This window comes from Eurosta solidaginis, chromosome X (genome assembly GCF_040869045.1).
Source record: "Eurosta solidaginis isolate ZX-2024a chromosome X, ASM4086904v1, whole genome shotgun sequence".
NCBI lineage: Eukaryota > Metazoa > Arthropoda > Insecta > Diptera > Tephritidae > Eurosta > Eurosta solidaginis.
In genome coordinates this window covers 22,473,136-22,498,109 of record NC_090324.1, presented here as the reverse complement: position 1 = coordinate 22,498,109, position 24,974 = coordinate 22,473,136, and the positions used below count along the sequence as shown (strand labels likewise).

The window sequence follows — 24,974 nt, the reverse complement described above, 5'->3', positions numbered from 1 at the left end:
AGCGCACATATGCGACGTAAAAAGATCGAATTACTTAATATAGAGATTGCTAACGAAATAACAAACTTAGGAGAGTTACTTTCGAAGTTACAAGCGGTAGCTAACAATCACCATATTAACAAAGTTGAATGGCCAAAAGATGATCTATTTTTCAAATCTTATACTATTGCAAATTTAAAACAATGCGGAAATAAAATTTTAAAAACATTAGAAATACTACTTACAGACACAGTCGAAACTATAACGGACGACAATACAAAACTCAAAATTATGAAACTTTTATCACAATGACCCTATATCAGGCGGATATTGTGGTGTTAAAAAGCTTTACGCAAAAATTCGTACTAAATACTTTTGGAAAAACATGACTCGTGACATAGCCAAATTCGTTAAAAATGGTCAAAAATGTTTAGTAAACACAGTCAAAGCAAAAATCAAAGAAAAATTAGTACTGACTCCAAAGCCGAGTAAACCGTTCGATATAGTCGTTATTGATACAATTAGACCTTTACAAGAAGCGAAATACGGTAACAAGTTCGCAGTTACTATTATAGGCGATTTAACAAAATACCTGGTAACAATAGTTGTGACAGACAAAAGCACCAAAACTATAGCCTCAGCAATTTTCGAAAGTTTTATTTTAATATATGGTCCTATGAAATACATCAGGCCAGATTTAGGAACCGTATATAAAAATGAGATCCTTGTAGAACTTACGAAGCTTTTGAATATCAAACATGACTTTTCAACAACGTATAATCACCAAGCTGTTGGCTCAATCGAACGAAACCATAGAGTATTTAACGAATACCTACGGGCATATCTTAAATATACATTTTCTGATTGGGATACATATTTAAAGTACTTCACTTTCTTGCACAAAACAACATCAAATACTGTTTTCGATAATAAATTTACACCCTTTGAGCTAACATTTGGTAGAAATCCAGTTATACCAAACGAGCTAAAGAAATAAACCATTGATCGAATATATAATCAGCCCAATTCTAAACGAAAACTCCGTGCGAGTTTTTCCCTTCTCCCATTCCTCGTATTCTAAATAAAAATTCCTTGTGAGTTTTTTCACTTCTCCCTTTCCTCCTATTCTGAACAATGTTCGAAAAAGCGGAAACCGGTTATGGGAGAAAAGTAGGTATTATGAATGTGAGGGAGAGGGAGATTTCTCTGCCATTTCATAGGAGTTTTTTCACTAGTTAAATTAAAGGGAATGCATCAAAATAGTTAAAGGAAATTGGTTATTTTAAGAAAGAACACTTATTTGTACAAATTTGTGCTAAAATATGTATTTACATTCTACCACAATATTCTCACTGTTAATACAACAACAACTACAACCACAATATTCTTTATTTTAAGTCGAAAAGTATATCATAAGCAACGGTAGAGCTCTTGGTATACATATTTGATGCAGCCATCCAGAAATTGCGCAAGGATTTTTTAATAAGGCTTAAATAGATTTTGGCATATGACGAAGGACGAATTCAACTCAACTTGGACGCCAGAAAATTGCTTTGCTGAATGAAAGCAGGCAACTCCGGCAGATTTGTGTTATGCGGCCGTCTTCTTCTTATGTTCCGCTGTTGATGTTGCTGTGGCACCAATTCATTACTCATTTCAGTGAATACCACATGAAATGCTATAAATACTGTGCATTGTTTATATTTTATTTCTTAATTTCCAACAAATTTGCAACAATAATTAAACTTTTCAATTTTTTAAACAAAAGAAGAAATGTGCAACGAAATTTCAATTGACAAAACAGCTGACTTCGAAAATTCGAAATTCCTATTCCCCAATTATTGTTTTCCCTAGGAGAACAGAATTGGAGGAATTTTTCCGCGGGAATAAAAAAATCCGCGAGAACAAAATTCCGCGAGAATATTTAGAATTGGTCTGAATGTTGCGGATTACGCAAAGGAAGTAAGATACCGTATGCAAAAATCCAATGTGTTAGCAAAAGAGCTCATAGACAAACCTAAGGAATGTAATAAATTGTATTACGATAGGAATACGTCTTTCAGACATCGGTATCGGCCCTGGAAGTCACTAAACCATTAATTAATCAAATTCGGAAAATTTCTCTTTATATTCTTCGCATTTTATACAACATTTTATGACTGAAATTAATTATTCTTCTTATTAAACTACATAAAATTTAACAAGATAGGGTGTAATAATCCTCGGATTTGAAAATTTTTTTATTTTCGATTTTGATTTTGGGTCTTGATTTTTTTATAAACTTTTGCGATTATTGGCTTGTACTAAAATAAATTACGTCTACTTTACTACGCTACTTTAACTATATACGTATGCTGGTACAACAATTTTTTAAATTCTTTAAATAGCTTTTGCTTGAGTTTAAAATGATAAGTCAGGTTTCGAAACTGAACTTAAAAGAAGACAAAGTGATTTCTTTAAAGTAACGAATCGAATTTTACAAAAACGACCATTGTCGAATAATGCAAATAAATTAAAAGAATATAAGCTTTCACTCATTAAATCATATAATAATATAGTGTTATATATTACTGATAATAGTTCAGACTCTAACTTCAAACAATCAAAAGCAGAGTTATCACGTTGTAAATAACAATTAACTAAATGCTTTGATCGATTAAATTACCAAACAAAAATTCTTGTAGAAGAATTAGCGACTATTCCTGAAGACGAGTCAAACGAAGAATTTTTCGATTTCAGTTCTCAAAATTCAGAGAGTTTTAGTAATCAACAGAAAGTAATTCACCTAATATTTTTTTTCGATTTTAAACATCTTATTGAAATGGCTACTTTAGAATAACAGAAAAGTTTCGATGGCCTTTGCGCTTCAACCATACGCGAAAATTATAGTGGAGAACCACTTGCTTTGGAATCATTTTTAGACAAAATTGATTTGACTGAAGGATTAAGTGACGAAACTTTAACAGATACTTTGTGAGGACCCCAAAACCGAGGGTTTTGTACCCTCACTACATATACTTACATATTCATTTTTCAACATACATTTTATACAATAATTGAATTTATAACCCTGAATTTACCATTTATACATTTTTACGACATGTACTATATCTTTATGAATTACACGTCAAAATACATATATTCTGTTAATAGTTACTAAATTGAAGGACAAATCAAACTTGCGCACTTTTGCGCGCAAACAAAATTACATTTTCGCCCACATAAATTTCAAATATAGGTCACCCTAACATACACTAAAACATTTGGAAGGGAGGTGGATATGCACAAAACATAAAAATGCGCCAGTCAACCAACCCTTTGCGCATCCAGTGCACTCAACTACAAATACAAAATACATAATAATTTTAATAAACGGAGATCAGCAGAAAGTCAGCAAAAATAAGCGCCGCTACTAATTGGAATTTTTCTATACATACTTACGCACAATAATACGACACACCAACACACGCCGTAAGCAGAAGTCGAAAGCATCAAGCGAGGCCAACGCACCAGCAGAAACAAGCGACAGCGCACACACGCATATACACAAATGATTGAATTCAATAGGTAAAGCGAAGATTGGAAAACACGGCAGGCATACAACAAACGTATGTATGAGATTATGTACACTGTTCGCTATGTATATTAGGGCTCCCGAAAATTGGGATAAAGCTAAGTGCCGGGATAGCGGATTATCCTACATGATCGAAAGTATGCACATATATATACACATATTTACAAACCATAGGCATGATAATGGAAGAAGGGAAAACGTATGTTAGCATGTAAGCGTATGTATATACTAATAGATAACAGCGAAAGTAGTGTTAGACTAGTATTCGATTTTGCATTTCTACCTTTTATAATTGTTATTGTAAAATTACTGACTGCCTGCGCGCAGTTATACATAATTTTATAACTTAAGAATTGTTACTAATGAATTGTTTTTAGAAAATAACCGCCCGCCGTACGAAATCGTATATAAAGGCGGCAAATTAGCTTGTAAGATCAGAAGCTTGGAGATAGGCATATGAGTCAGTGGGCTTCTACCACTGACCAAAACACGACCTGAAGGTTTCTACTTCAGTTCGTGATTAGTTTTATATTTAGTAGGAGGTTTCTACTCCAACTGACGGAGAGCTCGGCAGAGGGGTTCTACCTCAGCTACTTTTATCGAGACAGGGCCAGAGATAGGAGTAGCTATGAAGGAATACTGAATTTTTAAATAAAATTTATAACGTACTTTCAGAAATCCTTTGTTTATTTATTTCAATTGGAATAGGTTCTCCCACCAACTATAGGAACCCTGGACGGAGTGGGCACACCTCAGAAAAAATAAGTCCGTCACATATATCGCGCCCGAGCAGGCTTAAGAAAAATCAAGGACATCAGCAAAGCTTTACAAAAAGGATATTCAAAGGAAGGTAACAAGGACATTCGGAAATCAAGCCAAACAATGAAGGCTAACCACAGAAACCAACAAGGAATACACACAAACAAGAAAATGGTAAAGGTATCATGGGTATATTATCTCACCCGAGAAGAGCTGGTAAGTTATCACTCGGAGTTGGGGCTGAATGATACAGGAACGGTAGACGGACTAAGGAAGCGACTGACGGCGTTCGTACAGGCAGAAAAGGACAACGAGAAATGGTAGGATCGGCTTACCGACCTAGTTCTAAAACACGCACGGACGACATCTACACTAAACATACCACAGGCAAGTAGTCGGTCGACATCTCCAAGTGCTACGAAAACGGATGACGATAATACAACTGGCGCACCCAACCAATATAGGGTCCCACAACCACCACTATATGCGATGCAACAACCAGGCACATACGCAACAACTATGGACCGGGTAAGAAAGTGGGGTTTAAAATACGACGGGGCAAGGATCCTCTAGGGTTCATAGAACGCGTTGAAGAACTAGCAGAAAGATACGAAATAAACGACAACTCGATACCAAGAGCATTGCCGGAGCTACTAAAGGACAAAACGTTGGTTTGGTACCGAAATAACAACTGGAACTGGAAAGAGTGGGACCCGTTCAAGAAGGATTTCCTAAAATTGTTCCTCAGCTCCAGATATTTTGAACAGTTGGACGGCGAGATACGGGCACGCATGCAAAGACCAGGAGAGAAGTTCAAGGATTATGTGCTAGCCCTACAAGGGCTGATGCGACATGTCGCCTACACCGAAGACCAAAAGCTAAACCCAGCGGATTAGGGGATCAGAATATACCCGCGGTAGGTATGCCTGTCGTAAGAGGCAACTAAAATACCAGATTCAAGGGGCTGTGTAGCGCAACCCATTTGTCAACCTCACCTATCCGCGGCGAATCCATGTTTCACTAACAGACGAGGCTCTGGCGACCCAAGGTCCTCATGGAACTGGAGGGAGGGAATGGCCTGAAGGTTTAACGTGGCCACATAAATCGTTCCAGAGATGGTCGGGCTAGCACCTTAATGGTGCTATGGTACCGGAGCGTACCGGATTTGTATCCGGCAAAGGACCATCACATCGATAACACTCCCCAAAGCCTTCGGGGAGCAACATTATCGCTACAACAACAACAACCAAAAGCTAAACCGCATATACAGGAACTCCCGCAGAGAAATCCAGCTGTATGTTCAAAGAGGCGAGATCAGCAGCCTGGAAGAATTGGTAAGTTTGGTAGAAGATTATGAAAACATTACACAGAGATCCGATGCGACCAACGGCAAGACCATTTGTACCAAGGCGTCCAGAAGAACGTTACCAATATATACAGGCGGAGGAGCGAGAACAGCAGACAGAGGAACAACCATCCCAGAAGTCAGACCCGGCACTAAGACACATCGATACGAGTACGGCGTGCAGACGATGCGGAGGAGGCGGCCATGTCTCATACGGTTGCCGTAGCGCTCGCATCGAATTCTGCTGGACATGCGGAAAGGTAGCACGCTCACACGAAACTGTTGTAGACGCACGCAGGGAAACGGCCAGAGACCTCATTGGCACCGAGGAATGGGGTCCCCCCAAATGAAACCACGGGGAAAACTAAACATATTACAACCCACAAAGGGTCGAATCTTGGCAAGCATCACGGTGAGTGGCGAGTAGGTGATAGCCGCAATCGATACAGACGCGACACGAAGCTTTGTGAGTGGAACAATGGCAAGAAGGTTGAAGACAGGTATATTCAAGACGATAGAAACGCGAGTGATACTGGAAGATGGCAGACCTAAGACGATCATAGAAGCGGTAGATGCAGAAGTGAGAATTGGTAACCAAGTGCTGCGAAATGAAATGCTAATCCTACCAGGAATAGTCGACGAAGTGGTGCTTGGATCGGATTATCTGGCGAAGGTGGACATGGAGATGAGATGCGGAGAACAAACGCTAACCTTGAACACAGACAATCAGGAGGGGGAAACGGTCACATGTACAACAATGGTCGAAAGTAGAATTGGAAGTAGTCACAAAGATAACAGCCTGAAAGTTGCGAACACAGACGAGTCGGTGAGTAAATTTCTCAGCAAAGCATTAAAGATGTTCGAGGATATGGCAGGGTATTCAACGTGGCTACGCGCAAGATAGCGATGAGAGACGACGGCCCCATAAAACAAAGGTGTTACGGGAAGAATCTAAAGGGAAAGTTAAACGTGATGACAGTTGCACTTTCGAGACAGCCGATGGACGAGCAACTAAGCACGTTAACGGTAGAGCAAGGCAAAGACGAGTTCAAGTGGCTGAAAGCGAAGATGGCAGAGGTGAGAAAGGCTCCGAAGAAATTCCCAGACTATGTGATCGAGGACGGAAAGCTTTACTGGAGAATAGAGAGTCAAGTTGATGGTGAAGACGCAGTATCGTGGAATCTATGTGTACCGACCCCACAGAGATACAGAGTTCTGGCGGAAATTCACGACACACCAAGCGCAGGACACATGGGCGTTCGCAAGTCGATTGCATGAGCGACAACGCGATATTACTGGCCCATAAGAAAATACGTACAGCAATGTCATGGATATTAGGTATACAAACCTGGTCAACAACAGGCCGCGGGTAAGATGTTAACTAAAGTTCCAGAAGAACCGTGGGCAACAGTGTGTGCAGACTTTGTTGGTCCAATCACACGCTCAAAACATGGTAATACAATGGTATTAGTTTTCGTTGACAGATTTTCAAAATGGGTGAAGATAATGGCAATTAGAAAGGTAACAACAGAGAGTGCGAGGATTTAGAGAGAGAATTTTGGCACAGTTTGGCACTCCAAAGGTATTAATGACAGGCAACGGATCGCAGTTCGTGAGCAATCGTTTTAAGAAGTATTTGGAGGAGCTTGGCGTAACACACCAACTGACACCACCATACACACCGCAAGAGAACCCGACAGAAAGAACGAACCGCAACATCAAGGGAATGAGCAGAGAACATGGGACGGGCTGACACCAGAGATAACACTCGCATTAAACACAATTGTATGTGAATCGACCGGGTACAGCCCAGCATATATAGTACAAGGCAGAGAACCAAGGATTCCCAATAGCCTTTATGACGAGCATACATTCGGTACAGGTGAGAGAGTAGCTAATCCAGGGAAGAAATCGATGAAGATGAAGGAGATATTCGAGATGGTACGACGGAAGCAAGAGCGAGCACCAGCAGAGCAGACAAAGCTTATAATTTAAGAAGAAGACAATGGCGACCGGCTATAGGCGACCTAGTGCTGGTAAAGGAGCATCAGCTTTCAAAAGCGGTGGATAACTTTGCAGCCAAACTAGCGCCCAGGTACAGTGGACCCCACCGGGTAACGAACTTTGTATCACCAGTGATCGTAGAGCTAGACAAAGTTTTCAGAGGAAGGAGGAGGACAGCCCACTTATGTGAGCTGAAAGCTATGAGGTGGGTTTGGTCAAAGGCTGAGGTATGCTCAAGTCAATCCAGAGCCGGATGGAGGTCCCACTTCCCCCACCTAAATAAATACACAGTAAATTAGTGTTTTGATTTCGAACACACACACACACGCGGCTCTCAGGCCAAAATATCCACAACCTTGAATCCAGGAGAGAGAGAGAGAGATGTTCACTAGATAGTGTCGCTGACACACGAGGCTCTCAGGCCAAAATATCCACAACCTTGAATCCAGGAGAGAGAGAGAGAGAGAGAGAGATGTTCACTAGATAGTGTCGCTGACAATATAGTGTAACCCAAGGACGACGGCTCTCCACAGAGAGAGGGAGATAAAGTGCTAGCCAAGCGGTGGCTGAGATGGTGAAGACGACGGTGGCTCTCGCTAAGGGGTGCTAACGGCGGTAGTTAGGATCACGCCCGAAGAGAGAGTACTGAGTGACGGTGGCTCTCACCAAATAGCTATGACGATGGTGGTGGCTATACTTCGGGATGGGATGTCCAACGATCGGGATGGCGATGATGTTGTACATACGGCGAAGTGTGTCTATTAGTATGAGGCTAACTAACTACAATATATTGGCTCGGGTATTTGGCTAGGGTAGTAGGGGAGTTTGTCCCGCCGCAGGCGTTGGGAAGTGTTCCCCTCTTACCTGGGCCGTATATCCGTGCATTACCCTTCCTCTGAGTAATAGGGGGGGTGGGGGGGGGGGGGGGGGGGGGGGGGGGGGGGGGGGGGGTGCGTCCCCAGTACCATTGGCAGAAACGACCTTGTAACTTTACCCCCCGTCGACCCAAAGGGAGCCCTACAATGCATTTATATTGGCTCGGGCAGTCTGCCAGGGTAGTGGGGAAATCCGCCCCGCCACTGGCGTTGGGACGGGTTTCCTTCCTACCCGATAAGGCTGCTCGTGCATTACCTTTCCGATGAGTAATAAGGGGTGTACATCCCGTCTTACTCACCGGAAATGTGGGTAAACCTGCGGGGTGTCCGATAAGCAGGGGGGCGTACCATCGGTGGAACCGACCTTGTAACGCACCCTCCTAACCCAAAGGGTACCCCTTGTCGACCGCCAGTGGCGGCCGACACGCACTTCACTTACCTACGGCGAAGTGTGCCTGGTGTATTCCGGCCAGTCATTTTATTCATAGGTAACTATGAACACGTTGGGAATTATGCTCGCTTAGTCGCGCCCAGCGCGCCACGAATGAAAATTCCCAAGCATTGTGCGTTCACCATCGCTGGCTTGTTTTGTGCTTGCGCGATGGTTGTTGGCCGGTATGTATGTATATATGTATGTCGGTACATACACTACTAGGGGTGGGCAGTAAATGGAAAATATGATGTTAGGGGTGGGCGCTAAATAGGAAATAGATATTGTGGTGTAGCATTTGCTACGTTACAAAGCTTGACACGCAACCGACGCCGCCGACATAGTCCAATCTAAGAGCAAACAATATTTCCGAGGTACAACAACAGAGAGAGAATAGCGAGGTAGCGATCTGTGTTACACTCTTACGAGTCAGCGAAGAGACCAAAGTACAAGCCAACAGCTGGTAGCGTATAGAGACGGTCAAGTGCAAAGCATTACGAAGAATCAGGTACTATCATTTCAAAAAAATCAGTTACAGTTCGCTCGAGGAACCCAGGCACAGAGCGCCAGAGAAGCGATACATGGGACAAGATTACACCTAGGGAGGCAGTTCACTATAGCGGCCTTAAACGAGCACACACCCCGAGACAACTACGGAATCACGGACTATTACGTGAGATTCTACTGCAAATCGAATCAAATCGGTAGTAACGTACACGCCCAACTGGAACGGTATCAAATCATACACAACGAAATTTCATACCAAGAAGTACCCGGACTTCAGATCAAACACTAAAGCCCGGTAAACTCTAACCACAATTACATAACCACATAAATATACTCCCTAACTAGGCCCATTATATACCACATTTTTACAAAAAAAAAAACCCACCATATACGGTGGGAACACCCTAAGGAAAATCCACCAGTTTTTCATTTACAGTATAGACTGGCATCACACACCACCGACGGGAAGGGCAGCGAAACGCCAACAACGAACGAGGACAGCGAAAAATTAAGCCGTATGGCCAGGGCCGTAGAGAGAAATTCCGGGCCCGGGACTAAACAACTTACGGGCCTCCTATAAAAATCCACTAAAACATTTGATTAATTTGAATTAATGACGTCTCACTCATGAATCATTATTGATGGATTACATCAAAAAATTTTGTTTGCCTCATCAACTAAATGATTTTTAGACTAAGAGCTGAAAATAAAATTAACACAGAATATTTACTATTTATACTGTTCTATTGTAACGTAGAAATAAAATTATATTTTGTGTTGATATTTATTGAGCTTTACGGCCGATTTCAATTTATAAGGCAAAATGCTGAGTTTTCCTTTTCTCCTATGCATTTCTGTGCTATTTTGCACCTTATTCAGGGAGCCTAGTTTATTTGACAAAACATAAAACAATTACAAAATATTCAACAATTCCACTTTAAACGTTCACTTACATACATATAACATATAAACAAACAACATTGAAAACAATTCACAATTTACTAATAATAACTTCCGACTACTTCCGTGCGCATACATGTTTATTCTCTGAAATCGCTGCTGAATAAGCGCAATTTATGTTGTCCACATCTTCTTTAAAATTGACAGCATCTTTTATTCGTTGTTGTATCCTCTTGAACTTGGAGATAAAAGAATCCAACATACAACTTAAGCACAAAAAATCGCCATCACACATATTAAAAATGCCTTATTTAAAAAACTTGAAGAATATGAATTTAAGCAAATAATAGAACACCAAAAAATTTTCTACAAAACCACGATAATTGCCACCACAAAAGACCTAGACAAAAAACTAAAATCCCAAGTCAGTAGATGTGTGGAAAAATATGGGCTAAGAACCAAAGAGGATTTGTTTATAAATTTAACAAATACTGACGTACCCGACGAGTGCCGGTGGGTACTCTCGATGGGGAAAAAAATCGCCCTACCTGTTACTAGAGACACATTTTCTCCTATACATTTAATTGCAGACCTTGAACAAGCAATACAGACGATGGAGATGATAGACAAAAGGACGCCACCACATGTAAGTTTGCTACCAAGATCAACACCTTTAAAAATAAAATAAAGAACGGCCCAAGGGAGAAAATTATAATAAAATGGTTTAAGAACACAAAACATATCTTGAAACAACATAAAGACTTTATAGTAGTTACTAATGCTGATAAGGGAAACAAAACAGTAATGATGTACAAGACAGACTACAAACAAAAAATGAAAGAGCTACTAAACGGTAAGACAACTTACAAAACCATACGGATGGATCCAACACATCAGTTACAAAGGAAAAACAATAACATCGTGAACGGTATCTATAAACAAAAGAATAAACATAAACCTCAAACAGAAGACACAACTCGCGTGCACTGCGGCAGTACCACCTAGACTGTATGTTCTCCCAAAGATACATAAAGAAAATACCCCCCTTCGTCCGATATCGTCATCCGTTAATGTACGTTGTTACAACCTTTCGAAATACATAGGCCACACACTGAAAGAAGTCGTACCAAAAAGGTATAACGTCCAAAATACGTTCCAAGTGAAAGAAAAATTAAAAAATATAGAGATAGAAGATGACGAAATCCTGGTATCGTTTGATGTAATATCTCTCTTTACCAATATACGCACACAATTAACAATCCACACCATTATGCAACAATGGAAAACATTAGAGGAACACACAACACTAAACCAGACCTCAGTTTCAAAAAATTTTAGAGTTTTGCCTACGCGACAACAATTACTTTATGTACGATGGAACCCTTTATAAACAAGTTTTTGGTATGCCAATGGTGGAAGATATCGTGTCAGATAAACTTATAGACGACAGCATTACTGAACTGAAAACCCGTGACATATATATCAAATACATAGACAAATATGTAGACGATATATTAGCTATTGTAAAAATCCAAGACGTGGAAGATATTCTCAAAACACTGAACGCACAACATAAAAAAATGCAATTCACGAGAGAAAAAGAAAAGAACCAAAAATTAGCCTTCTTAGACATCGAAATTATTAGAGAATACAACAAACTCAAAACGAACTGGTACAGTAAATCCATAGCTTCCTCCGGAATGATAAATTACCATTCCAACCACCCATGGACCCAGAAGAAAAATATCGCCGTAAACCTCATTAACAAAATTTTCACCCTAAGCGACCAGGAGTTCAGAATAGACAACGAGAGGAAAATAAAAAATATCCTATTCAAAAATGGATATCCTAATACAGTGATTGAAATGTTTATACAAACAACAATTAATAAATTAGAACAGGAACACAGAACTATGGAAAAATCCAAGAACGGGAAAATAAAATGTACACAGGAGTCACATGTATACTCGGCTTAACGGACAACAAAACATTAAACAAAATTATGAACAACAACAATAACACAAGCTTTGCATTCAAACCGCACTGTACCCTAAATAAAATATTTACACAAACGAAAGACAAAATAGACAAAGAACAACAACACAATGTCATATACGAAATAAAATGCAATGGTAAAGTTGGCGAAAACTGCAACAAAATATACATTGGTACAACAAAACGTGCATTGGGAATTCGAGTCAATGAGCACAAAGCAGACGCGAGAAATAACAAAACGAATGCAGCTTTAGCTGACCACCTTACAAACAACAAACATTCAGCCGACTTTACAAATGTACGAATACTAGACGTAGAAAGAAGAACAAAAACAACGAATAAAAGATGCTGTAAATTTTAAAGAAGATGTGGACAACATAAATTGCGCCTTTCAACAGCGATTTCGGAGAATAAACATGTGTGCGCACGGAAGTAGTCGGAAGTTATTATTAGTAAATTGTGAATTGTTTTCAATGTTGTTTGTGTATATGTTATAATTTAATGTTATATGTATGTAAGTGAAATTTTAATGTGAAATTGTTGAATATTTTGTAATTGTTTTATGTTTTGTCAAATAAACAAGGCTCCCTGAAGAAGGTGCAAAATATCACCGAAATGCATAGGAGAAAAAGGAAAACTCAGCGTTTGGCCTTATAATTTGAAATCGGCCGTAAAGCTCAATAAATATCAACACATAAGTGTTGGCCCAACAACAAAAAAATCTACAAAATTCTCTTTTAACAGCCACGTTTTGTTTTAAGTAAACTTTTCTAATTATATATTTGGTAACATATTAGAACATTTCTGATAAATATAACGATGATTATAAATTTTAATTATTCAATATAGAAGGTTATAATAATATCAAAATTTAACTGTCTTGCCAAAACGGATTCACCGCAAAGCGTGGTAAGTCCTGAAACTCGCTCTTGATATGAACACGATTTATGAAAGCTTTTAAGAACGCTTGATTCTTGCAAGGACGCTGAAACAACGTTCTGCACGAGTTACAGTGACAGCTATAGTGCAAAAGATACGTAAAGCAACACAAATGTTTGGGAAAATTGTATACAGATTTTGAACATAGATGGCATTTAGCAATTCCAATGGTGGCAGACCTTTATCAAGATTTGCTTCGTAAATGTGTTTCAAGTGAATTATTTTGCATTCTAAGCTTTGATAAACGTCCGAATTGTATTTTTCGACAAATTTTGCACCGCTCGACCGAAATGTAGTTTCATCCATGTCTTCAAATTGCCACAAAAAGGAAAACGTTTCGTTCAAATTTCTCATAGCAGCAAATCGCTCAGTAATGCCAGTGATTACCGAATCAACGATCACCAGGAATGTATTGTTTTTAAAATCAGACTCTGGATCATCCGTAATGATATCATTTCCGTTATCTTCAAAACGTCTTTTGGGGTTTCTCTTTCGAATGTCCGGAAACTTTGGCGAAATGTTCAATTGAATAGCAATTGTTTCGCATTCGTTTAAAATTGTTTCCCATTGGTTCCTTATCAACTTCAAATCAGCTAATAAGGCATCTACATGTCGGACCTCAACAGCTATGGTGACGTCTTTAGCTTGGAGGACCACGTTTTTTTCATTGATGGTAGTCAGTATTTTGGACCAAATTGAGGACAGCAAGATACTATCGAACTTGTTGATGTAATATCTCCGTATGCTTGTGCAGTCAAATTTAGCTTAATTAATGCGTTTATTGCTTGTGTTAATTTTGGAACATGGTTTACGAATGGTCATGATTGCCTCAATTCTAGCCTAGTGTCTGAAAGACTGTCAAGAGAGCTCGGTACATTTTTTTTTTTTTTTGAGGATGTCCCATGTTGTTGTTGTTGTAGCGATAAGGACCCCAGAAGGCCTTGGAGAGTGTCATCAAGTAGATGGTCGTTTGCCGGATGCAGATCCGGTACGTTCCGTTACCAAGCCCGACCATCTGGGGAATGATTTGTTATGACCACATGCGACCTTCTACGCCATCTCGCTCGTCTGAGGATGTCCCATCGCTGTGGACGGCTGCTGAAAATAGGAAAACATTTTTGTACAAAGAAAGTAATTGTAGCCGTACAACATTCTGCAGCATCAACACCACATAAATTGAGACTGTGGGTTGCACAAGGTGAGTAATCAGCATTCGAGTTTTTTTCGAGGATGTAACGTTGTGCTCCGTTGTAAGCTCCTTTCATATTGGCGCCGTTATCGTACCCTTGTGCACGACAATCTTTTAATGGGATTTCATGTTTACCTAGAGTATGGCACATTAAGTCAGCGTTTTCCTGACCAGTTTTTTGGTTACGATCCGCGAAAGCCAAAAGCCGTTCTTGAATTGTAAAATTTGTTACTTTCGTATTGAAATGGAGGTAGCGGTAGGCAATAAAAAGCATTGCTACTGGCACTAACCAGTCACGCTCCACTTTCTCTCCATTTGGCAAGATTCTGTTTAACAACGAGGTAGGAAATGCCTCGTCAGGACGAGCACGTCGAAAAATAACAGGGCACTTTTGATGACCTCGACGAATTATTTCGTTGACTTCTTCAGATCGCAAAAACTCATAATTCACGGTGCCGATGTCGAAGTTTTTTAAATAATCTGGACTTTGATACAGAGTTTGTGGTATTGTTGGAAGAATTTTTGAAGACGAACCTTCATCAGTGTCACCACGAAATTTTATGATTTCGGATTCATGTAAACATACATTTTTGTTTGATGTTTTCATTGTCTCCTCACTGTTCGAAGGTCCAGGCAAAAAATCATTATCAATAGTCGAATCGGATGCTGAACCTGAATGGTGAACACAATTGTGCGTGATATCAGAATAGTGTGCATTTACACAGTCACTTTAATTTACATTAATCCATTGATTAAAAATTACGGAAATTTTTATTTTCCGCTCAGAAAATATCAGTTGTTTTCGAGTTTTTTATTTCGCTTGCAAAATAACCTTAGTTTTCGAGTGAAATTAAAACGAAATGCAGATATTCGTCGCTTTTGAAATTCGGCTTAAAAATTGCACATGGAACAACTAAAAACTCTCCTGAATTAAAAAAAAATTCTTAGTACATCTAAATCGCGGGCCCTCTCAGAAACCCCGGGCCCAGGGGGAATCCCCCCCATTCCCCCTCCCCTCTCGTCGGCCTGCGTATGGCCAGCGAGGTGAACGGCAGCCTCAACAACAGCAACGAACACAAAGACGACGGCGAAATATTAAGCCGTATGGCCAGCGAGGTCAACGGCAGCTTCAATGACAACAATAGCGAGATGTTGAGCCTGATGGCCAGCGACGGCAGTTACGATACACCACATCCGAGTACGGATCACGCGCACCGGCATGGTGACCGTAATCCTCGAAGCGGTAGGTGAGGGGGGAGTGTGAGGACCCCAAAACCGAGGGTTTTGTACCCTAACAACATATACTTACATATTCATTTTTCGACATACATTTTATACAATAACTGAATATATAACCCTGAATTTACCATTTATACATTTTTACGAATTACACGTCAAAATACATATATTCTGTTAATAATTACTAAATTGAAGGACAAATCAGACTTGCGCACTCTTGCGCGCAAACAAAATTACATTTTAGCCCACATAAATTTCAAATATAGGTCACCTTAACATACACTAAAACATTTGGAAGGGAAGTGGATATGCACAAAACATAAAAATGCGCCGGTCAACTAACCCTTTGCGCATCCAGTGCACTCAACTACAAATACAACATACATAATAATTTGAATAAACGGAGATCAGCAGCAAGTCGCAAAAATAAGCGCCGCTACTAATTGGAATTTTTCTATACATACTTACGCACAAGCATACGACACACCAACACCCGCCGTAAGCAGAAGTCAAAATCATCAAGCGAGGCCAACGCACCAGCAGAACCAAGCGACAGCGCACACACGCATAAACACAAATGATTGAACTCAATAGGTAAAGCGAAGATTGGAAAACACGGCAGGCATACAACAAACGTATGTACGAGATTAGGTACACTATTCGCTCTGTATATTAGGGCTCCCGAAAATTGGGATAAAGCTAAATGCCGAGATAGCGGATTATCCTACATGATCGAAAGTATGCATATATATATACACATATCAAAGAGTATATATTTGTTAAGAGGCGTCACTCGATACTTTGTTGTTGCCAAAGCAACCCTGTCATATCGAATGTGATTCTCAAGGAAGTTTTGTTTAGTTTTTTTTAATTGAATCCTATATAGTTATGCGGTAAAGTGACTTTGCATAATTACGATTTTTGGAAAGAGAATTAATTAATTAATTTAATACAATCAGTAAAATAAACACAAATAACCCACGGAAATGTATAGAAGGCGTTTTTATAAATACATCTGATAAAAAAAACCAACGAATACCTTGAGAAAACATCGAGTAATTTGATTTGGCAACAACAAAAGTATCGAGTGACACCTCTTGACAAATATATACTTTTTGCACATATGTACAAACCATAGGCATGATAATGGAAGAAGGGAAAATGTATGTTAACATGTAAGCGTATGTATATACTAATAGAATACAGCGAAAGTAGCGTTAGACTAGTATTCGATTTTGCATTTCTATCTTTTATAATTGTTATTGTAAAATTACTGACTGCCTGCGCGCAGTCCTACATAATTTTATAACAGAAGAATTGTTACTAATGAGTTGTTTTTAGAAAATAACCGTCCGCCGACGTACGAAATCGTATATAAATACGGCAGATTAGCTTGTAAGATCAGAAGCTAGGAGAAAGGCATATGAGTCAGTGGGATTCTACCACTGACCAAAACACTACCTGAAGATTTCTACTTCATTTCGTGATTAGTTTTATATTCAGTAGGAGGTTTCTACTCCAACTGACGGAGAGCTTGGCAGAGGGGTTCTACCTCAGCTACTTTTATCGAGACAGGGCCAGAGAATAGGAGTAGCTATTAAGGAATATTGAATTTTTAAATAAACTCTATAACGTAATTTCAGAACTCCTTTGTTTAATCATTTCAATTGGAATAGGTTCTCCCACCAACTATAGGAACCTTGGATGGACTGGACACACCTCAGCATAAATAAATCCGTCACAACTTTTGTTTCTTTTATAAAATCTAAACTCGAGGGTAAAGCCCGCGAGGCGATACCTACTCAAATTCTTTCTGTTAATGATATAAAAACAGCACTGCGAAATCGTATAAAACCAGACAACTCGAAGGTTGTGGCTGGAAAAATCGCAGCTTTACAAGTAAATAATAACAACTATACAGACTTTTCTAGACGTGTTGAGGAACTAGCCGACTCACTGGAATGCTCGCTTATTATAGAAGGCATCACACAAGCGAATGCTCACGAAATGGCAATCGAGCAAACAGTAAATGTTTGTCGATAGAACGCTAAGCCAAGTTTAGTGAAATCAATTCTCACTTCAACTGCATTTACAGATTCCAAAGACGTAGTTGCCACCTTACTTTAATACCTTTAATTTGATACCCATATCGTACAAACCCATTCTAGAGTCACCCCTGGTCCACCTTTATTTCGATATATCGAAAAGGCGTCCACCTATAGAACTAAGCCCCACGCCCTTTTAAAATACTCATTAACACCTTTCATTTGATACCCATATCGTACAAACATATTCTAGAGTCACCCCTGGTCCACCTTTATGGCGATTTCTCGAAAAGTCGACCACCTATAGAACTAAGGCCCACTCCCTTTTAAAAAGACTCACTAACACCTTTCATTTGATACCCATATCGTACAAAAAAAGTCTAGAGTCACCCCTGGTCCACCTTTATGGCGATATCTCGAAAAAGCGACCACCTATACAACTACCACCACTCCCTTTAAAAACCCTCATTAATACCTTTAATTTGATACCGATATCGTACAAACACATTCTAGAGTCACCCCTGGTCCACCTTTATGGCGATATCTCGAAGAGGCGTCCACCTATAGAACTAAGCCCCACGCCCTTTTCAAATACTCATTAACACCTTTCGTTTGATACCCATATTGTACAAACGCATTCTAGAGTCACCCCGGGTCCACCTTTTTGGTGATATCTCGAAAAGGCGTCCACCTATAGAACTAAGGCCACTCCCTTTTAAAATGCTCATCAACCCCTTTCATTTGATACGCATATCGTACACACAAATTCTAGGGTCACCCCTGGTCCACCTTTATGGCGATATCTCGAAACGGCGTTCACCTATGGAACTAAGGATCACTCCCTTTTAAAATAATCATTAACATCTTTTATTTGATACCCATATCGTACAAACAAATTCTAGAGTCACCTCTGGTCCACCTTTATGCCGATATCTCGAAAAGGCGACCACCTATACAACTACCAACACTCCCTTTTAAAACCCCCATTAATTCCTTTAATTTGATACCCATATCGTACAAACACATTCTAGATTCACCCACGGTCCACCTTTATGGCGATATCTCGAAAATGCGTCCACCTATAGAACTAAGGCCCACTCCCTTTTAAAATACTCTTTAACAATTTTCGTTTAATAACCATATTGTACAAACGCATTCTAGAGTCACCCCTGGTCCACCTTTATGCCGATATCTCGAAAAGGCGACCACCTATACAACTACCACCACTCCCTTTAAAAACCCTCATTAATACCTTTAATTTGATACCCATATCGTACAAACTCATTCTAGAGTCACCCCTGGTCCACCTTTATGGCGATATCTCGAAAAAGCGTTAACCTATAGAACTTATCCCCTTGTGTACACAAACAAAATAATATGCCGGTTCGACCACACGGCAACTCGAAGAAAATGAAAAGAGCGAAACAAAGAAATGAAACAAAGGAATTAGTAAAATATGATATAAAAAATGGTTAGGTTTATTGAAGAAAAGGAAACCGCATATATGAAGATATATGCGGGTGAAAAATCGAATTTAAAATGACAAATATAAATCTCAATAGATGTAAAGAATTAATAAAGTTAAATATTACCGAAAAGGTGTATATGTTACCTTAGCTTTGAAATGCTGCTGTGGAACGCTGTCTCAACTGCTGTCGTAAGTAGAAGACTATATCTCTGCAGTTGAGCGCAGCGTTAACGAACCCTAACTTCGAAAGAGAACCACCGGTAGATTTCCAATCACAGTGCAGCTTTGTGGCGAACGGCTGCGAATGAAGAAACACCAGTGGTTCCCAACTAATGAAGGCGTTTGGCTTCAACATTGCCGCCAGCCTTGCAACACGTAGGGGTTGCAACAAACAATTCAAAAGCCAAGCACCATATAGATTTCCAAACTAAAACTAAAATTCATTAAATGCCTGTAAAGTAATAAATTGTTGAGTTTTCTTTAATATGTACAGTGCTTTATTATAGTTAAATCTATTTCATATTCGTATTTTATAAATTCATAATTACTACCCCGTAGGGGTTATAATGTGACGGCGACTTACTTATATGATTAATTACCAAGCTAGTATAATTCATATATTAAGTTCAATTCAATTGAATACTTAAACCGATGAGGAAATTTAAGTGTACGAAACGGTACCCATTAGGGGGTCGCTGTGCCTGAAGGGACACCCGGGCCGGATAGGACCCACGCGAACGCGGAAGACGCGAAACGGTACCCATTAAGGGGTCGCTGTGCCTTAAAGGACACATGGGCCAGAAAGGACCCATCCGAACACGGAATTTTGGGCTGTCGGATAGCCTGGATACTTTACAATTTCGGTTTTAATGATTTTGTGATATACATCCCCCCCTAGAATCACGGCTACTGCGGAAGATGTGTGAAACCCGGGATCTGCCAACGTCATATTGACAAACTTATCACATGTGGCTTGGCTGAGATGGCGAGTCGGGGTCTTGAGCTCGAACTCCGGCATGACTCTTGCTGGCAACGTGAATCGAACATGTGAGTCGTTTAATGAGCTGATATAGAGCTCGCACATATCAATATGTGCAACCGGCACCGTCGGTATACGAAGACGGCGCACCAATGAATTGCACACTTTGCTCGTGGGTGAGCAAGAGTCGAGAAGAGCTCGGGTCAGGACCTTTCGTTGCCCTATATGTATATAAATGGCGACTGTTGGCAGAACCGTGATCGTTCCGGACAGCTGTGTGAGGATCGGGGGGAGTTCACGGCGAGAGGTTACACGAGTTCTGGAGTGTAGAAGCGAATGATGCTTCTCACCACAAAAATTGCATGTTCCCGTGCTTTTGCAGTTTTTTGTTATATGCGAATGCGCTAAGCATCGCGAGCAATAACGGTGTAACAATACCAAACGTAGTCGGCGTTCAAAGCTTGCGTCGATAAATCTTCTACAGAATCGAAGAGGGTGTGATCGATCACAAACTCTGCATTTGAGCGTATTGCTTCGTTTGTTGAGGCCTGGCAATTTCTTCGCTGATGTTGACGTGTCCATTGCCGCCTGCTCAGCGTTGGCCGATGTGTCCGTTGTTGCTCGTTCAATGCCGCTGCATTGGGGGGTGGGGTCGGTGAACATTCAATGAGTGCTGCATCCATATTGTAAAGCTAAGGAATTAAAAGAGATGATAAACGCTAAAGGTTAGTTTGGTAAAACAACTAACTTTATAATGGGGCGCGTTATCATTCCCTTTTGGGTGCGAATGTCGGCCACTCGAACTCTTTTATCAGTTCCATGATATATATTGGTGACCCTACCCAAGCGCCATTCACTAGGTGGAAGATTTTCATGGCGAACTACAACTAGGTCATCGATGGCAATATCTTTTTGAGGGGACTTCCATTTATGACGTTTGTGAAGCTCCTTTAAGTATTCCTCCTTCCAGCGAAGCGAATGTTATTGACTAAGAGCCTTAAGTTTTTGCCATCGGTTGATTAATGATATTGGGTTTGTTTCGATTGAGGGTTCCGATGGGGCGAGTATTGGCCCCCCAGTTAGAAAATGACCCGGAGTAAGAGCTGCACAATCAGCAGGGTCGTTGGAGTTAGGTGATATCGGTCTTGAATTTAGACAGGCTTCGATGCGACAAAGAAGGGTTTGAAATTCTTCAAAGCTGAATTTCTGAGAAGCAGCGGTACGACGAAGATGGAATTTTAAACTTTTAACCCCTGCTTCCCAGAGACCACCCATATGAGGAGCGCCTGCCGGGATAAAATACCAGGAGACTTCTTGAAGGCTATATAGGTTGCACACAGACTCTTGAGTTGAGGTAATGAATTTTTTAAAGTCCCTTTTAAGAACGGTGGATGCGCCTACAAAGTTAGTTCCATTATCCGAAAAGATATTTTTTGGACAGCTTCTTCTAGCAATGAACCTTGAAAATGCGCCTAGAAAGGTTTCTGTTGAAAGATCGCTGGCAGCTTCTAAGTGAATCGCTTTCATAGAGAAGCATACAAAAACACAAGCGTAACCTTTAGTAATCTTGTAAGATCTTCCCGAAAAGCTTTTAATGTCGAATAGACCGGCGAAATCTACACCTGTATTTTCAAAGGGTCTGGAAAGTACCGTCCGTTCTTCCGGGAGAGCCGCCATAATTTGACATTGATTTTGTTTTCTGTGTATAACACATGGTTAACAATTATGAATAACAGTCTTTATGAGATTTTTGGCTTTCGGAATCCAATATTGTTGGCGCAGTAACCGAAATACCAATTGATTTCCGCCATGAAGAGAGCCCTTGTGAGTAAGTTCTACTAACAACTTTGCGAAATAACAACTATAGGGCAAAATAATCGGACGCTTTTCGTCTTCAGACAACATCTGCTAATTTGTCAGTCGGCCGTTTGCTCGAATTACACCTTGAATATCGAGTAATGAATTTGAAGATATTGCAATTTTAGCGGTAAGATTCTTGTGTTCCTCTGGAAAGTGATTCATCTGTGAGAGTATTATGAGCCGAACTCGAATTTTAGAAATTTCTTCTCCAGAAATAATTAGAGAGGGGTAAGAATGAAACCGTCGGGTGTATCGGTTAGTTCGATTGTAGAACCTAAACACATATGATAAGACTCGCAGTGCACGTGGAAGCGACGAAAATCTTTCTAAGGGATCCTCCTGCTTCGACACTTGTGAAGTGTGTGCTTTTCATCCCTTCGCTTCGAGCGTAATGTCGTTTATATCTACATCCAAGGAAGGCCACTGTTCTACGGATTTGGCTAACCACGAGGGGCCGTGCCACCACAACTTATTCGAGCATAAGTCCTGTGGGTAAGTTCCTCTGCTACCAAGATCCGCGGGATTATCCTTGGAATCCACGTGACTCCAATGCCTAACGCTGAGAGCATCGTGGATCTTTGCCACTCGATTAGCAACAAAGGTGGTCCAAGAGCAGGGCCTTTTTCTTAACCACGCGAGAACGATGGTAGAATCTGTCCAGCAGTATATATTTTCTACTTTGAATGGAAGTTCCTTTAGAAGTGATTGAAGCATATCGACCACCAGAACAGCACCACACAGCTCTAAACGGGGAAGTGAAATGGTTTTGATTGGTGCGACTTTCGTTTTGGCCAATAAGAGATTGGAAGACGTGATTCCCTGATTTTCTACTCTTAAATATATCGCCCCCGCGTATGCCTTTTCCGAGGCATCGCAAAAGGCATGAAATTGGAAAGGTGATTCCTCAGAATAACATACCCATCGCGGAATTTCGATTTCCTCTACAAATTGGTAATTTTCTAAAAATGCTTTCCATTTGGAAAGAGTTTGAGGAGATAAGGGCTTATCCCAGGGAGTACCATCAGACCAGATTTGCTGCATAATTATTTTTGCTAGCACCACTATTGGTGCTAGCCAACCTGCTGGGTCAAACAGCTTCGCTATAAGAGACAGTGCTTCGCGTTTCGTATACGTGTCCTGCAACGAGGGAACGTGAATTTTAAAGAAGAACGGATCTGAATTAGCATTCCAACGAATTCCTAATGCTTTTGTCGTACTTGTTTCATCTAATTCCAAGAAGTCTTTGTCCAAGGGATGCTCTTGCGGAAGATTCCTCAGAATGTCTTTCGAATTTGAGGACCATTTCCTCAAGGAAAAGCCAGCGCTGTTTAATGACTCGATAAGTTTATCTCGCGTTTGTAAAGCTGTGGCTATATTGTGGAATCCAGCTAATACGTCATCTACGTACATGGAGTTCCGGAGCATTTGAGCTGCAAATGGATGTGAATCCTGACAGTCTTGAGCTAATTGAATAAGTGTTCTAATTGCCAAGTATGGCGCGCAATTTATCCCGAAGGTGACTGTTTTAAGTTGACAGTCTAGTATGCTACCTTGCGGGTCATCCCTAAAAATAATCCTCTGATAAGGTCTGTGTTCAGGTTTGACCAGAATTTGACGATACATTTTCTGTATGTCGCTACTCAGAACGAACTTGTACAGCCGCCACCGAATTATCAGAAGAGTTAAATCTGATTGCAGAGCCGGGCCTACATGGAGAACATCATTTAACGAGACGCCATTCGAAGGGTTGCATGACGCGTTAAAAACTACTCTCAACTTCGTCGAAGTACTTTCCGGTTTCAGAACCGCGTGATGTGGGAGGTAAAAGTGGCTAGGTGAATGTTCGAAATTTGGAGCTTCTACTCGCTCCATGTGTCCTAATTCAAGGTATTCCTTAACGAAGTTGTCGTATTCTTCTTTTAACGAAGGGCTTTTTAACAATCTTGTTTCGTTGCGATAAAATTGCTGCAACGCGGTTGGCCGAGATGCACCTAATTTTAAATCCGTGGGATAAAAACTTTTAAACGGCAACGAAACGACATATCTACCATCCGGGTTTCGTATAGTCGTCTTCGAGTACAGCTCTTCACAAAACAAGTCTTCCGATGACTGAAGATTCTTCTTGGGTATTTCTTCTAACTCCCAGAATTTACGAAGCTGACTATCTAAATTAATATCTTCTCCTATTGAGACTTTGGTAGCAAAGCAAGGGACGTGTGCGGTGTCCGATGCCCCAGTGACAATCCACCCGAACACGGTCTCTTGAGATAAAAGATTTTTATGAATACTACGTTTCACGCCATCTAACATAACTTTAGGGTATAAATCTCCCCCGATCAGAACATCTATGGGACCGCTTTGTAAAAACTTTGGATCTGCTAAAGGTACTTTTGGCAGTTGGTCGAGAAGTGTTTCATCGATTGAAGCCGATGGCAAATTACCTGTAGTTTGAGGTAATACGAATGCCGAGGCTTCTATGAAGAGGTTTGGGTCACGGGGTGAGCCCAAAATAAACGAGCAACTTTTCGCGGAATTGTTGCAAACCTTTTGGTTTAGCCCGGAAATAACCACGTTTGTTTTCGAGAAAGGAAGCTTAAGAAGTTTTCGCAGTCGGTCAGAAATAAACGACGCTTCAGCAGCAGAATCTATTAACGCGCGAGCTATGTATGTTGCGCCCGAATGGCAAATGTGAACCATGGCAGTTCCAAGAAGAGCTGAGGATAAACCTGACGATTTCAGATTATTCTCAGATAACGACAAATTTGTATTCGAAGAAGTGGACTGTATATTTGTGTGGAATGCTTGCGCCGCGGTTCCAGCCATGGTTTCTTTAGAGGGTTGCGCGTTGGAAGACACTCTATGAAGTAAAGTGTGGTGTCTACTCTTG

At 40.5% G+C, this 24,974-nt stretch overlaps 1 protein-coding gene across 6 annotated transcripts in view; it reads right to left on the bottom strand.

Annotated features, from left to right (window-relative positions):
* The window catches only part of unc-13, a 4,182,017-nt gene that overhangs the window by 1,715,505 nt on the left and 2,441,538 nt on the right, over positions 1-24,974 (bottom strand). The gene's annotated exons all lie outside the window — the stretch shown is intronic.